This window comes from Chiloscyllium punctatum, chromosome 23 (genome assembly GCF_047496795.1).
Source record: "Chiloscyllium punctatum isolate Juve2018m chromosome 23, sChiPun1.3, whole genome shotgun sequence".
Lineage (NCBI taxonomy): Eukaryota > Metazoa > Chordata > Chondrichthyes > Orectolobiformes > Hemiscylliidae > Chiloscyllium > Chiloscyllium punctatum.
Genome location: NC_092761.1, coordinates 36,585,471 through 36,601,186, shown reverse-complemented (window position 1 = coordinate 36,601,186; position 15,716 = coordinate 36,585,471). Strand labels below are relative to the sequence as shown.

The 15,716-nt window shown below is 44.3% G+C and overlaps 1 non-coding gene across 1 annotated transcript; it reads right to left on the bottom strand.

Annotated features, from left to right (window-relative positions):
• Nucleotides 1-747: 747 nt before the first annotated feature.
• On the bottom strand, nucleotides 748-820 carry trnav-cac (transfer RNA valine (anticodon CAC)). Its single transcript has one exon. It is a non-coding gene; the product is annotated as a tRNA-Val (tRNA).
• Nucleotides 821-15,716: the final 14,896 nt, after the last annotated feature.

Genomic DNA, 15,716 nt, shown 5'->3' with positions numbered 1-15,716 from the left:
TTCAGACAAATGGCCTGTTACCACACTGAATAAGAGGAGTGATTTCATAGCGTCGCTAGTATTAAGGTGCGCCCCGAGACCGAAGACATGTTGGGACTTGAAATGGAGGAAACGACAGAGAGGCTACAGAATTACATGGCATCCATTTGGTTTTCTTTAAATCATCGACGAGAAGGAAAATGTAAACGGGGAGGGCGAGTGGGGAAGTGAGGCAGTTGCAGCTCTGCTGAAAGTCCAAAGGTTCCTCTGAGAGTGTAAATTCTTTCATTGCTGTTGCTGATTGAATGAGCCACTAACGTGCGAACTGCTCCAAAACATGATTCAGGACCTCTGGTGCCAATTCTCGCCCGTTGAATAACGACAGACAGCTTCCAAACGAGGCCTTTCAGAGACGCCTTTGGGGTACATTTGACAGACAGACAAGTTCAGGAATCCGTGGTGCACTGTGACACCAGCGCATCAGCTTCTTCCCTGTCTTTGAACCAAGCCGCCTGCGCAAGGAATGCAAATGCGGTACTGCTTTTCGTAGAAGGATCAGAAGGGGGTAACTACACTCTCAAACAGAATTGCATACGATCAGAACCAGTTTGGATAAAAACTTTACACAGTCATTAAATGGAATTGCATTACATTTCACTACGCGAGCAGATCTGTTCAAGCAACTTCGAAGGCAGGTTTGCAGATGGGAAAGCAAGCAAGAAAACTCCGTTCTTGTCCATGTAAAAGGCTGCAGTTGAAGAACAAAGAAGTTTCTGCCCAGTTTCGAACTGGGGACCTTTCGCGTGTGAGGCGAACGTGATGACCACTACACTACAGAAACAAGCCTCAGCCGCCCACCCTGCGGCTCCGTGGCATCCAGCACTGAAAGTTGAAGCCATTCTTCGTTTCACCTTTCTGTTTCCAATAGCTCGTTGTTGTCCAGTGTAATTGACATCTTGAAAACATAATAAAAAGACACGTGAAATTGATGACAAAATATAAACAAGGATGTTGTCAATGTTTGGACCGTAGGGCGAGGTGGAATTGGCTGGGACGACTTTCCCTGCAGCGTAACGGCTGCGACATGATCTAATGGAAGGGTTGTAAACTGAGTATTTACGTGTTTTACCCAAGTTGGGGTGAGTTGAAAACTCGAGAGTATAGGTTTAAGGTGAGTGGGCTGAAATTGACAAAGGACCTGAGGCACAGAAGGTTGTGCGTGTATGGAATGAGCTACCAGAGGAAGCGGAGGAGGCTCAGAAAATTGCATGAGTTTCTGGGTAGGATTGGGGCCAAATACTGGGGAACCGGAATTGTTTAAATTTGGCTATGTGGTGGGCATGGACGAGATACACCGAAGTATTTGTTTCCACGCGGTGTCCCCCAATAACGTTGTGTTGCTTACACCTGCTTTAAAGGATTACTTTTTAGCGGAGCTTGCCGTCGCAGTCTGTGGCACAATCCTTTACTGTGTTCGACTGCTCACGGGAAAGGTAGTATTGCGAAACACTGCAGAAAGGAACGACTTCCATACTTTTGCTCCGACTGACCATACTCTGTGAAATTTTCCCATATCCTCAGTTAAGGACTTTTGCAGCTGGAAGTTTCCTCAGAAACCCTGTTAACTCGTAAAGTATTGAGCGAATCTCAAAACAGAAAGCATTTAACACGGAACACAAACAAAGCTGGCATACCTAATGCATTTTCAGACACAGAGATGCATGAATGCAAAATGTGAGACAGTCCGAGGGCATGATTTATAAAGTAATCTCACAACTAACAACAGGACAATTCCAAACTACTCTTTCACACATACTGCAGCCTTAGGGAACCACCACTTCCCAGACAATACTGAAAAGAGAGAAAGAAAGAACCTAATAAGAATGGGCCATAAAAAGTGAATTTCACCATTCACAGTCTCGATTAGATTACCTTTCCCTTCCGATGTCTCCAGGACGGAAATGATGGAAGTGGGAGAAATTCAATAACATATCACATCGAAATTCGTTGGAACGATTTTCCCATTGGCGAGAAAACCAAAGAACGATGAGTTGAGACACCGCAGGACTTTGTTTCACAACAGCGATGAAATAACTGTCTCCATTTGGTTCCAGTAAAAACTCAACTTGCCTGGAACATAATGCAACAATAGAGCTGCTTGAGATTTTTCGTGCTGGAGGCTTGCATTGCCATGTCAGTACAAACACTTTGCGAAAATCTGCCCTCTCCCACACCACTGTTAACTCTCCAGGAATCGTACCCAATTTGTTAAAACCTCAACTTGCCAGGAACGTAAAGCAGCTTGAGCCCGCGATTTACCGTGTGGGAGGCGAACACGATCATGACAAGATGGACACTGACCCCCGTCTCCATAAAGCAACCTCCCAGTCCTGCTTTTTATTTGAGCACGCCGCAGCCACAGAATTTGCTGTGGGGTGACTCGACTTTCAGATTCTTTAGTCATCGAGTTCTGAAGCAGGCGCCTCCGGCTCCTTGGCTACCCTTCATAGGGCTGATTCGGTTCGAATAGTGAAATTTCCTCTGTCTGATCCGCAGGGCACCCTGCAGGATTTTCAGACGGCGCCATCTCCCTGTGACATGTACGTGCTGGATAACATTCTGTTGTGTCATGTGTCCCGGCTTTGCCAATATCACCATTGTTTAACACCCTACATCCTGTTGGTCGAACTGTGATTCCAGTCAGAATCGCAAATGTGTAACAAATCACCTTAGCTGTGCTGGCTTTCAACAGAAGTAAATGTGCTTCTCTTTTCGTATCACTGTCTTGCCTTCTCCCTGTAACTACACATTTTTACTTTCAACATGAACATTGAATTAGTTTTTCAACAACTCGATTGAAACTGCGTCTTTGTCAATGTCAGACTCTAACCATTCCCTTTGTGAAAACATTTCTCCTCATGTACATTTTTCTTCTTTTACTAATGTCTTTAAAACTTTGCCGAATCGTTCTCGATCCTTTCAGGCGTAGGGAGCATTCCCCCTTCCTTATTCCCTCTGTCTAACCCACTCATGTCTTGGAAAGGTTTAACCAGGCCAGGTTTTGGCCTTCTGCTCTCCAAGGAGACCTGTGCCACCTTTCCAAATGACCTTTATTGTTGACATTCCTCGGACACAGCACCATTCTCATCAACATGTTCAGCGCTGTTTTCAATCATTTCACGTCCCCACTTCCTAAAGTTTCTCACCCAGAACTGTGCCAATATCCAGATGGCGGTTTTACTCAGAGTGGGATTGTGTTGGTGAGCATCCTGAAACACTTGTTTCACTTTCCCCACATGTGGTACTGTGACATGCCCACTACAATGACACTTCTGACCCCAAAACTCAAAGGTATTTTAAAGGATGCAACTTAATGATTTACATATTTTTATCAAACAGTTGATCGCACGACCGGACAAAAGTGAAATCAAACAACCAAGGCTCGATGGCGATTTGAAGTCAGACATTTTCCCATGCCAGTATTAACACAAGCTTCGAAGCGAAGATCATGCCCTAGACACTCTTACATTTCCAACACCAAACCAGCTGAGATTCGGTCAGGTCCGACTACATCCCAATTTATTCTCAGATTTCTAAGCATCAAAGTGTTTTAAGAATATCGCCTTGTCATTTTGTCTTCTTGTTCACAGAACAGTTCTGTTTATCCCTTCTGCTTGGACTAAGTTGTCTCCATCAGCAGAGTATTCAGCTATTTCCCTCCACCGGCAAGCAGTGTGAGGGGAGGCAAGCGCGGTTACACTGTAAAGCTCGCTCTCATCAGCATAGCCAGTTCCATCAAGTGCTGGGAATCATCAAGTTTGATTGGGAGCTTCCTGCAAATATCATTTATCTGAGCTAACGATAAAGATGTTGAGCTGGTGGGTAAGACAGAAGTGTACTCTGGACTCCCTACCCTCAGGTAAATTCATGTGAGGGCATTTTTGTGCAGCCTGTTTGCTGCTCAAAATCCATCTTTACACAGCAATCCTGCAGAAAGGCTTTTGTAACAATAATATCGGCGTCTTTGCTGCAATCCGGCAGCAGTGACCATCCGAGCCCCAACTTTCCCAGATAAAGACAATCCGAGTGAAAGTCTCACTCACTGAGAGCCATCCCCACGTCCCTGAGCTGTGGGGCTGCAGACAGTTTAACGCAGAAGATAGGGTGAACAATGAGACTTTGTTTCACCACCAGCCACTCTGTCCCAGACAGGAAGAGGGACAGCATCAATGTGTGGCGTCACTCACGCGCCGACAGAAGCTGTTCGAGTCCATAACGATGCTCTGACGCTTTTGTATCCCTGTGGTTATTCATAGTTGATTATGTATGTCCTAATAATGCGGAGCTGTGCCTGTATCGCAATTCTGTCTCCAACACCAAACCAGCTGAGATTCGGTCAGGTCCGACTACATCCCAATTTATTCTCAGATTTCTAAGCATCAAAGTGTTTTAAGAATATCGCCTTGTAATTTTGTCTTCTTGTTCACAGAACAGTTCTGTTTATTCTGTGAATTGCAATTCACAGCTTTTCATTTCACAGGGAGAATACTGCTGTGTGAAACGGCGTGGGGAATAACTGCAGGGCGTCATGCGCATAGAGCACTCTACAACTGATGTGTCTCACCTTCACCAGTTTATTCCCAGCTCTGGCAAGAGAATTTGTGAATCAGATCAGAGCACACCAACAGAGAACAGGTAAAGAGCTTCCAGAACTTCACAAGTGTGTTTCCTCATTTGTGCAAATTTCCCATGTGTAGCAGTATGAAATCTTCATTTCAGATACATTGAATGAAAGGAAGCAGAAAGTGAAACAGCATGTAATGCGTAGAATGGAGATCTATTATAGAGAAACACTGGAGGCGGGAGTACACACACTGAAACGTGGAATTGTCAACGAGGAGAGGATGTTTCCAATCCCTTAATTTCATGGTTATGAGCCCAATACGCTCCCACTGGGCCGCTCTGTTAGCACTGACCATAGCAGTTTCACACAGTCTTCAGCTTTTCGTCTGGCGTGTGGCATGTACCTCAGAGGATGATTTCAAAAGGTCTTCACTATTATTGTGCGACACTCTGTGGTGCAGATGTGTCCCGGCTGTGTCAATACAACCTGTGACTAACTTGTCACATTCTGTTGGTTTAACTGTGATTTCACTCAGAATCACAAAATATGTCACAGTGCAAAGTGAGGCCATGCAGCCCACCTTCGCTGTGCTGGCACCAAACAATAGGGAAGTGTCTGTGTAGTTTGATTGATTGACTTTATTTGATTGTCATGTGAACCTGAGTACAGTGAAAACTTTTGTTTGCGATTGGTCAATACAGATCATAGTAATCAAGAGCATGCAGATCACAGCATGAGAAAAACAAAATGTTGGACAGATTAAAGCTTTCAGGTTACTCCGTACAGGACGTGCACTCGGCAAAATCGACATTGACAGGATCAGCATCATTTGAAGTTAGGGAATCCATTTCTCCTCTAGTAACGGCCTACAAGAAGGTACTGTTGTGTGGCTTTAAGTTTCGGAACCTTGATCTGACCTCGATCTCATCACAATTATACCTGAGTCCAAAGTGGAGCTGGATGCAAAACTCCAGGGCTCGCACTTACATCACCCACCCGAGGCGATATCACACCCAAAACCAAAGAGCCAGACCGCAGCATAAGCATGATCCATAAATCATGTGTGTTTCCCTGTTTTTAATAAAAAATAGGGTTTTCTGTTGTTTCGGAGTGAAGGCAGCACTGAGTTTTAATAACAGCTCCTTGCCGCTCTGACTCCCGGCTCCCAGGAGGCTGTGCTGGAAACTTGCCCCGCGAGCGGGCTCCCACTATGGGAGCTGGACGAACTCGTCTTCTTTTAGCAATCAGTGTCGTGTGAGAGCAATGTGTGTCCGCCCTTCAGTTTCCTATCAACCACGGGCTTATGGAGCGCGGGAGGGGGTTAGAGGGAGTGGGAGTTATGGAACTTCTGGAAAGCTGAACAAAACGGAGATCGTGCATGCACAAAAACTCATATTCTTTTGGAAACCTTGAGCAAATAACGCCATCTGAGACCGATAGAAAAGTGCAGAACTGTTGGGAAAGAGAGAATCTCTCGCAGTCATCGGGCAAGTGACTGTGTCCTTCTCGAAGTCACAGTGAGGACTCTGCTGTCTGACTCAGCATGGGATGTTACTGCAGCGAGTCCTGTCGCTCAGGTACACTGGACCTGATGTGTATAAGCTTTATCACGTTACCCCCAGTTCAGAGAACAGATCTCACAGCTCACATCATCCCAGAGTGACAGGGAGCAGAAGAAACCGATTGAGACCATCATCTGAAAACCTGCTGGGGAGAAAACGGACGTGGGAGAGCAAACAGTCCAGACCAGTGCTTGTTCCCAGCATTTACAATCTTGGTCTGTGTGACAACAAAAGCAGGAACCAGGAACTGCTTATCTTGTTTCTTAAAACAGGTATGAAAATTTGCACAGCATAGATACATCTACCTGCTGTTAGTGAAATAATGAACAGCAGAGTACAGTGCACAGAGTATGGTCAGCCCTCTGGGTTATGGGATCATCATGCTCCAACTGGGACCCTCTGCTCACAGGATTTGAACACAAACAAAGAAATGACTCAGTGACAAAATCTGTTGAAACGGATTCTATGAGGAATTGAAAGCAATGGAATGAGAAGCCCCATTGAGAGCGGGATATAACATTATCTGTGAAGGGATGGTTTTCCAGACTCGAGGAGAGTGTGCAGTGCTGTTTCCATGGGTCAATATCAGGATAGATAGATTGAATCATCTTCGAATATTACTGTAGGGAGCAATGTCGCTTAGACACACTGCATTTCTTGTACAATGGAACAAAAGCACGGACGTTTTGTGTAGAGGGGACAACTTCAAAATCGTTAATGAGGCAAAATGCACAAATGAGCAAAACAACAAAGCAACCACAGAAACTGGTGTTACTAGACGGGGTAAAACCCCTCTGCTAATGTAAACCAACAAAACAGAAAGGATTCATCCCGTGCTCTCTCCTGTTACAATTCAACAGGGAGTCAACGATCCCAAAATCACCATTTAAAGTTAAAAATAACAACGTTATTGTTTTTTAAACATTTGACAGCCAATAATCAACTTCTAACTACTTTTAACTCATTTTCTCTCAACCGGTCTTTAACCTTCTGCTCTACAATACCTTCCCCAACCCCGAGCCCATTAACATTTACAAAAAAATTCAATTTTAAAAAACAGCTAGTTGTCGAATCTTCTCTTTGTATATTCCTCTGTAGATTTTTTATCCTGGTCTGCGTTAATTTTTTTTTCTATGCAATCTAATTCTCCAGATAGGCACCTCTTGGAGATTTTACTAACATTCTACATGTCTTGGTATTTTAGCTGCTCTCTTTGCTGTTCTTTGCCTCGCTGGGTAACTGTTCAAAATGTCCAATATTTGTCCCACAAAACGTCGGATCGTTTAATTGGTTTTAACATTGTAAAAATACCAAGTTCAAACTTGATTGGGGCATAATTTGAACTAATTGGCCGAATTTGAATTTTTTTTGTATCCATGTATCGGAATTGATTTTTCAGAAAGAAAAAAAATCATTATTGAAGATGATTCCAGAATAGTTGAAAAACCACATGCAGGCACACAAGGAGCGAATTTAACAGGGACAGGGATTCTGGGCTGCGTGGATTGAGAGGCAAAAGTGACACACTCACAAATTGTTTAGCGTTCATCGGAAAGAAATTGCATCACACCGGCAACTGAACATGTTAAGTGTAAGAAGAGCTGGTGTTGTTGAAAGGTGTCGCCGCTGGTTCTACATTAATATCTACAAATTGAAAATGTACTGAGCTGTTTGTTTTAGCTTTGCATTAAATGGAGGCCGGTTAGCTCAGTCCGTTGGCTAACTGTTTATGGGATAGAGTGAGACTAACAACATGGGATTAATTGTTGCACTGTCTCAGGTTGCCATAAGGATCAGCAGCTCCTCCGCTCACGTGATCTGTAATACAATGGTGACTCTAGTGAGTAGGAATGGACCTGTCGATGTCAAGCATCATTATCATTGCCATCTGTTGCCTTGAACATTGGTTCACAATGACAAGGAACGGGACTGAGTCCATTTAATTCTCACTGATCTCTGTCCGAAAAATCCAGCGACAAGACTTGTCCTTATTTCTGTTTGAACCCTCTCTTCCACACAGCAGCAAAACTATTTGTCATGAATTTACCAGATACGCTGACAACATTCAATCTACCCAAAGAGATAAATCTAATTCGTTTCGAAAGGTTGAATGAGCTGTGTGAGATTGCAGCAAACAGGATTATATGAAACGAGTGGCACAGCCTTTTCAAGAATGTAATCTCGTGCAGTGTCAGAGATTTGAAAAAGGTCATCAAGCTAAAATATCACTTCTGTTTCTCGATCCACATATGGATAATCACCTGGGGAATATGTGCAGTTTTACGGTTAATAATTGACACCCTTCCCAAAGACTGAAAAATCCCACAAATCAAAAACTGGCGCTTTCAAATAGATTCTGTTTTATTTGACATTATTCTTCAACTACACTTCAGTCTGATGCTCCAATAATTCCTGATTAACGTCAGTAAAAGCAGCTTTAGATAAGGCTTGAAATTACAACAGCGGCGTGTTTACACGCTGTTAAGGACCAAGCGCTGATCAGTTGCTCCACTAGAGCCGCCGGCAGCAAGCCTACAAAGTGCCCTACTCGTACCTCTGAGACCATCGACCCGCCTGTTCTACTTTTGCTGTGGTTCTGAAATTAAAGCTAAGGCAGAAGAGGAGGAACTGACATGGATCTGTGACTATTCGAGCATCAGGTTCAGGAAACGGGACACAGAAAAATGGGATTGAAAACTGGGTTTCTGTGGGTCGCTGCGTTGTTTACAATGTTACATTATCGATGTCGCAGGGCTTCTCATTCGGTCGGCTTCAATTTAGCACAGAATTCGATTCATCAACACTTCCCGAACTTCCTTCTGCGAGTTCCTACCGACAACATGAAACATACTGCACTCATCATCAATCTTCATCATGGCTACATCCAAGGACATGTTGCACAGTTTTCGTGAATACTGAAGATATAAGATGTTATACAAGAGTAAGTTAAATTTCAGTTTAAATTGTAAAGTGATAAGAATCCAGGGTAAGATACTGAATGTCCCAAATTCATGTTTATTACTGTGGCCAGAACTCTAGCCCGGCAAAGGGGAAATCTGTCCCTGAATCCCCAATACCTACACGGCCGTTTGCTCCATGTGCCCATTTGGAAACCTGTGTGAAGGAGCATGCAGTCTGACAGAGCGCCTGGGAGAATCCTCCACTGTCTGATCTAAAGTTACAACAGGAGCTGTGTATTACAGCTCTGAGAGCGGTGGGATAAAGGGGAGGACTTTGGTATTCCGTGGTGTAGATTCACAGGGTCCTCATCATGTTATTGTTTAAATCCCTCTGTCAGAAACAGCACAGACAGAGAGGAATAGATGGGGGCCATTTCACCCGCCAGCGCTACCCCGCCATTTGATGTCATTATGGCTGACCGAACACGTCAATGTCTTTTCCCAGCCCATCCACAACAACCTGTCGCCCAAAGGGAAAAAGACACTGAATAAACCGAAAACCTCGGTGTAACTGTGGGAGGGAAATGTGTTTAGAGACAGTGGACTTCTGCAGTGGGGGTTTTATGAAAGAACAGCCGATTCTGGGCTGATCATATTTCAAATGAAACGATTCCTTCAAAACTCACCACCCAGAAAGTGAGGAATCTTCTCTGGTCAGTAGCAGGGACGAGAAATCCAGACGATGGGAACTGACGATGAGTCAGTGGAACAATCATTGATTCAGCAGAAATCTGAACTAAACTCCGATTCTGGTGGGCCTCAAGCCCACAAACTTTGAATCGCAATCTTAACAATGCAGTAGATGTCCAACACGTCTCTCACTGTGCCACAGAGCTGTACTAGCCTCCATTTTACTGCACCCAAAGTTACGGTGTTCAAGTCTTTCATCAAACATCTGTTGATCCTCGCCCCACTTTCCAGTAACTAGTCCTTATCCGTGCATGCTCTAGCTCCTCAAGTGTTCGGTCAAATACTCCTGAAGACACCACACGTTCAAACAGTGAGTTCTAGACAAACAACACTTTCAGGATGTAAACATTCTTCCTAAATCTTCTCTGAACATCCTCTCTCTAGCGTTTCATCTATACCCCTGGTTATTAACACTTCCCATAAGAAGTTTCTTCCTGTCACACATATCTATCCACTTTCTGTGAACGTGAGTAAATTCCTCTCTCAGCTTTCTCCGCTCTCAGATAAAGAGCCCGAGTCGAGCTTTGCAGTGGCGAGAGTGGAGTGCTTTAAAATCACAGCAGGTCAGGCAGCATCCGAGGAGCAGGAGAATCGATGTTTCGGTCAAAAGCCCTTCATCAGGAATGAGGATTTTGAGTCGAGATTGAGGGAGAGGAATGGGGTTGGTGGTCAGGTGATGGGAAAGTGGATGAAGGTGAGGGAGAATGTGATAATTCAGAGGAGGGATTGATGGACGTGTCCAGAGAGCAGTGTCTAATTGGGACTGGGATAATGATGGGGAGGCGAAATGAGGAAGCTGTTGAAATACAGATTTATCCCGTCTGGTTGCAGGGTTGGAATATGAGACGTTCTTCGTCCAAACATCGGCTGGTAATGAAATAGCGGTGGCTTGTACCCGAAACATCGATTCTCTTCTCAGCACATGCTGTCTTACGTGCTATGCTTTTGCAGCACTACACTGTCGAATCTGAGCTCCAGCACCTGCAGCCCTCACTTTCGCTTATCTTCGCAGGGGGAATGGTCGAGCTCAGGCACCACCTTGGTAAATCTCCTCTGACCACCCTCCTTTGCAAACGCACGTTTCCTGAAGGCTGTCAATCAGAACAGAACAAAACAAAATTATCCAAAGAAAAGCAGAAATATCTGAACAAAATCAGCAAGTTTAGTGCACCTGAGAGAGATTTCCGAGCCAAACGATCCGCCTTTGGATTGAATGGTATGTGTAGGTGGGGCAGGAACGCGAAAGAAGGTGTACAGTGTCTAAAATAATTGAACTCGATACTGGGTATTGAAGATTGCACAGTCTCTCAGCAGGAAATGACATTCCGCTCTTCCAACTCGCGCTGTGCTATACGGGAAGTCTGCAGCAAACCAAACTGAAATGGAGGCATGGGAACACAGTGGGGTGATGCAGTGACAGGAACCTGGAAGCTCAGGGTATTTTTTTTGCTTGCAGATAGAACGTAGGTGTACAAACGTTTGTCACCCGCTCTGTTTTTCTCTCCCCAGTCTGGATGAGATCACATTGTGAGCTGGAAAATCAGTTTGCTAAATTGAGTGATGGGCAGATAAATCAATGAACCTTACACAGTGAGGAGAGACATCATAAACGATCAGCATTAAACCTTCTCGGATTTCGTGGAATGTGCCATATGGGGAAGTGCTGGAGGTCATGGAGGATTGGATGATGGCGTACAGAGAGAAAGTTTGCTGCATAGTGCTGGTATTCAGTGGTAGGTGCTAGTGGGGAAAGGGCAGAATGTATATTTTCCTGAGCTACCTACTCTAAAAAAAAAGCTCACTACGGATCAAAAGTATTTAGTGATTTTCATTCCAACACTGACAGTAGGTACAGCTTGCAGAAGACACGTGTTTGCACTATCACTGTCACTCTGTCTGCGCGGGAGCGGTAGTACTCCCGTACGTTGATTCAGACAGAACAGTTCTTCCTGTGACATGTCCCTTCGAGAATGGAAGGACAGGTGTTAACCCGTCCTTGGAACGGAGTATCTGTATTGCTCAATAACAATCACTGAACTGTCCAAACTCCATTTCAAATAACTTGACCCATAGCCTTGTCTGTCTTGGCATCACAAATTCACATCTGAATATTTTGGAAAGTTATGTAGATTCCTGCCTCTTCGATCCTTTAATACACTGGATTCCAGATTTCAACCACCCACTGTTTGAAAACGTTTTTTCCACGTCACACTAATCTTTCCGCCTCTGACCTTAAATCGATGGCCTCCCGTGAATGAAGTCTCCATCAAAGTATAACATGGACTTCAGTCTACTCTATCCATATCCCTCAGTACTTTTTACATCTTAATCATGCCCCCCTCGATCTCTTCTTCTCTAAGAAAACAACTCTACTTTGTCCAATCTCACTTCTTCAGCCCAGACAATAACTTACCAAATCTCCCCTGCATCGTTTCCAGTGCTATCACATACCTGCTATAATATAAATTGCATAACTACACACATTGGTCTCGCTTGAGCCTTTTGAACAAGTGAAATAAATGATGCGCAATTTGACAAAAAGCTGGTGTTTGTTTTTATTAAAGTTTATTTTCCTCAATGCTGCCCTGTGCCCTTTTCCTCAGCCTGATGTTTCAATAATCGTTGGTTAATTTCAGTAAAAGCTGCGACATGAGGATTGATCTCACAACTGCGGTATCTAAATGGATCAACTGGCTTGAAGGTCCCGATGGTGACACTTGGGCATGGTCACCCAGCAAGAGTGAGTGCAGCAACACCAACTGAACGGGGTCAATGTGAAAGTGATTTTAAGGGAAATGGGAGGGGGAACTTAAAAGAGGAAAGTGATTGTGGGAGGGAGGAAAGACTCCAAGAAGGGATGAGTCTCAATGCTGATATAAGACTCGCAGAGATGTGTGTGTGAGAGAGGGGTTTGTTGGCAAAGTAATCATAATCTCTGAGAATGTTTTCATATCAAATCAACTAATTTCTTTGTGTGTTTCCTCTGCATGAGTCACAAGGAATAAAATGCAGTGACTCGGATTCGTACGAGCTTACTGCAGCCACAATGCAGAATATTTTATCATTGAAACCATCACTAAGTCATGCAGACACGTGTTTAAAAACAACAGTGACAGAAGATATGTTAGGAAGAGTAGCAGATGCACAACAGGAATATTAGGCGAGGGATAGCAGATATGTGGGAATTCAGAATTGGCTGAATTTTAAATTCGATATCCTCAGACGCTGTGGTGTTTCCATCGGACTGCATGTTGAAGACAGAGTTTGATGGATTTCGAGAAACAGAAAGTTTCAGGGGATAGTGCGAGATATTAGTGCAATGTATGTTTCAATAACAATGAGTTTTAAAACTTTTGCTTCACTAACTTACCCATACAAAGTGGTACACATTGCTGCAGTCAGTAATATAACCCCAGTTCCTAGAACCAGAATCAGGCAAACTTTGTGGCACAGCCACTAATATCAGCCCGGAAGTGGGGGAGGAAATGAGCACATGAAGCTATTCTGTGGCACCAGTGACATGATTGGTAAAGGTGCGGACATTGAGTCATAATGATGTACAGCATGGAAACAGGCTCTTTGGTCCGACCCGTCCATGCCAACCAAATATCCCAACCCAATCTAGTCCCACCTGCAAGCACCCTGCCGATATCCCTCCAAATCCTTCCTATTCCTATACTCATCGAAATGCTTTTCAAATGTTGCAATTGTACCAGCCTCCACTACTTCCTCTGGCAGGTTAGTCCATACACGCACCACCCTCTGTATGAAAAAGTTACCCCTTAGGTCTCTTTTATATCTTTCCCTTCTCAACCTAAATCTATGCCCTCTAGTTCTGGACTCCCCGCCACCAGTGAAACGGCATTGTGTATTTATTCAAGCGTGTGAAATTCTGAGGATGGGAGTGCTTCTGGTCAAAGGTGAGATGGAAGGGCATCTTGGTCTCAATTTATTATATTATTAAGATTCAGCAGCAGCATTAACCAGCACTGAACATTGGCTCAGAGGAAGCTTGCTGGAGCCTTAAGTGAGAGGCCAATGTATTGAAAGCATTCTAAGAGATTATCCTTAACAAAGCTGTATTTTTTTACTTTGACAATAAGAACTGATTTTGCTCACATCGTGTCCATATCAATCTCTTGCTCCAGTAAACACTCCAATCCATCGCACATTGCTTCCATTCCAACACAGGAAAGCGTAGTATTCTCTCTCAGTCTGGGATAATCTAATTTGACAATGTCATTCTTTGAATGGAGAAATGCAGCAGGGAGTTGTTAGTGCAGCGGCGATATATTGAGTTAGTAAACTTTGAAAACTGGAACGTGGCAGCTGCTGTTATTTAAATTCGATGAATAAAATCTGGAAAACGAACCCAATCTCGGGAACAGAGGCAATAACTTTAATATGCTGAAAACTCATTCATTCATGTCCCTTCGAAAGGGAAATCTGCCGACCATAACGAGTCCTGTCAACATGTGACTCCAGACCCACAACAATGTGGTTCACCCATAAATTCTCCCTGACTCAGTTCAAGGCGAATTAAGAATGAAGAACTAATGGTCTTCAGATCAATGATAACAACTTTTCGTGGGAGAATAAGGAAGCATAAAAATACATGGACAACGGGGGAAATAGGAATCGTGTCTGTGTGGACTCGAATTCAACTATTTATCAAACTAAATAGCCACAAGGATACCCTCAACGCCAAGAAGTCAGGGCCATAGGGTGACTGCAGGAAGGGATTCAATTACCCGCTGAGATGTAAACTCACTTGCTCCGTCAGAATGCGTACAGGTCACTCACCACACCCATATGTGAGAAGTGATCACTCCGGAGAACAACTGACAGAGTGAACAGCAAGTTTACAAATAACAGCAGGAGGCCAATTCTGCTATTATCGCAGCTGTTAATCCCAACCAGCAATGAACCATGTTTGTTTGCGTGTTTGCAGTGGAGTTCCACTGTCTTTTGATGGAGGCCAATGATGTAGACTTAGTTGTAGGAGCCATGATGCAGAGATTTGCTGATGATTTAACAATTGGTCGTGTAGTTGACTATGACGAGGAATGTCAGAGACTGCAGGGATGTATCAATAAGATGGAAAGGAAAAATGGCGAATTGCATTGAATTCAGACCAATGAGTGTTAACGAAATTGGGAAGAAGAAACAATAGCGATGAGTATTCTGTGTGGTGTAGACAGACAAAGAGATCTTGGAGTGGGCATTCATGATCGCTGAAGGTCAATGGGCAGGGGAATCAGTCGGACGGACGTGCGTATTGTAGCTGCTGGAGATCAGAGTCAAGATTAGAGTGGTGTTGAAGAAGCACAGCAGGTCAGGCAGCATCCGAGTCGCAGAAAGAAAATGACGTTTTGGGCAAAAGGCCTTCATCAGGAATAAGGCTGGGAGCCTCGAGGTTGGGGAGATAAATGGGTGGGGTGGGGTTTGGGAGAATTTAGCTGAGACAGCAATAGGTGGATGGAGGTGGAGATAAGAGAAGAGGTTGGAGTGGATAGGTGCGAAGGAAGATAGACAAGTGGGACAGGTCAGTAGGACGGTGCCAAGGTGGAAGGTTGGAACTAGGGTAAGGTGGGAGGCGAGGGGAAATGAGGAAACTGGTGAAATCCACATTCATGCCATGGGGTTAACTGTCATGAGGCAGAAGATGAGACGTTCTTCCTCTAGACGTCGGGTGGTGTGGGAATGGCGGTGGAGAAGACCTGCATGTCCTCGGGAGAGTGGCGGGGGGAGTTGAAGTGTTCGGTCACTGGGCGTTGGGGTTGGTTGTTGCCGGTGTCCTGGAGATGTTCTCTGAAGCACTCTGCGAAAAGGTGTCCGGTGACCCCACTGTAGAGGAAACTGCATCGGGAGCATCGGATGCAATAAATGGCATGTGTGGAA